The following is a 1,616-nucleotide window of genomic DNA, read 5'->3' as shown; positions in this document are numbered from 1 at the left end:
TTTTTTGGGGGGGGGGGGGAGGACCAGAGACTCCCTGTACTGTACCCCGAGTCCGTGGGTGGAGCACCGTCTTCTTCGGCTTCTTCTTGACAGGTCCATTCTTCTTCCGAGGACGAGAGGTCATGCTTTTTTTTCAAATTGTAACGCTCTCTCTTCATAACGACAGGGGCAGGCACTGACTGAGGACCACCAGAGGTTCCTACCCGAGGCTCATCGACCTCAGTTGCTGTCCACCCGCTCAGCCTTCGACACACACACACACACACACTCACCCATAATAGTGAAAGCTAGGTGCCAAGAAAAATAAGTGACCCATCACCATGGAGGATCCTGAGGCTCGTTTCCGCGCCTGGCTGAGGTCCGTTGACCGGGTGTTTGTACCGCCTCGAACCCAAATCATGGCCACGGCTCGTGAGATGGGTCTAACACCCGGTCGGACCCAACAAATCTTGGACTCGGAACCCGAGCTCACCCGTCTCAAGTCGGGACGGGTGCCCAAGGGTCGAGTCGCTTTCCGCCTNAAATAAAAACTTTTAATGTTTTTTTTTCAATCGCCTCCTATGTTGATATACTGGCAGAATGCCGGTTGGTTTCATAATATTATTGACACAAGTTTCCTCAGCCCTGCTTATGAGAGCGCTTAAATTTCTTTTTCGCCCTAAAAATTCCGTTTTCGCTCTATAACACCGGTGTGATATATTGAATAAAATATTTAATTGAAAATTTGAGAAAAATTTATTAAATGCTTTGAAATATTTACGCAAAATATACTAAAAATTAAATTTTATTCGAACATCGGGATCGTTTTTTACGTAAAATTTATGTATTTCATCGAATTTTGACCCAAAAATACAGGTCATTTTCGAAAAATTTGCTACAGATTGAGGATCTAGAGATAGTTATTTGTTTCCCAGCTAGTATAAATTCATCGAGTTGTTTCCAACACGTCGTTGGAGGGATAGTTAGTATATAAAAAATACTGTTTAAAAAAGATTCCTACCGGAAGATGGAGAAAAGTTCTTGTTGGTCTTCTCCCACTGCCGAGTCATCGGGTCCAGAACCTTCTAACACCAGGTCATAGGAGAGGGCTGCGTCTGAATTGAAAAAATAATTTCGTTGGGGTTGAAAAGTAAAATAGTTTTTTAAAAATCCCCTGCCAATACAGGTTTTCTATTTTTCTCTTGTTGAAATAGACAGATCTTATCTATAATCATACAGGTTTTTGAGCCCCATGGTGATACAGGGTATGGAACAAAAATATTCGTGCGCGACCTAGTATCCCTCTATTATACAGAGTGTTCCAAAAAACACGGGAATTCTTTGACAACTTTGATTCTTTGATTTAGTATAGCGAATGAGAAAAGAGTTTCGTCTGCTATGTTTGTTGGAATTGTACGAAAATTGTCGTATACAAACAGAGTAAACTCGTCACTGTTCATCGTGTGTCGAGACATTATAGACGCCTCTTTACACTCTTTTACCGTTAAAACTCGACATAATAATATTATCGCTTTCTTTGAAATTAGGTATTCATAACCAAAAGGCGATATCGAATTCGTCAGGGAATTCTCATGTTTTTTTGGAACACCCTGTATAAGGAAACCCAGAGGTTCCTA

The sequence above is a fragment of the Eurytemora carolleeae genome, unplaced genomic scaffold, assembly GCF_000591075.1.
Source record: "Eurytemora carolleeae unplaced genomic scaffold, Eaff_2.0 scaffold2320, whole genome shotgun sequence".
Taxonomy (NCBI): Eukaryota; Metazoa; Arthropoda; class Copepoda; order Calanoida; family Temoridae; genus Eurytemora; species Eurytemora carolleeae.
The sequence above is the reverse complement of the archived record's forward strand: the minus strand, read 5'-3'. Positions refer to the sequence as shown.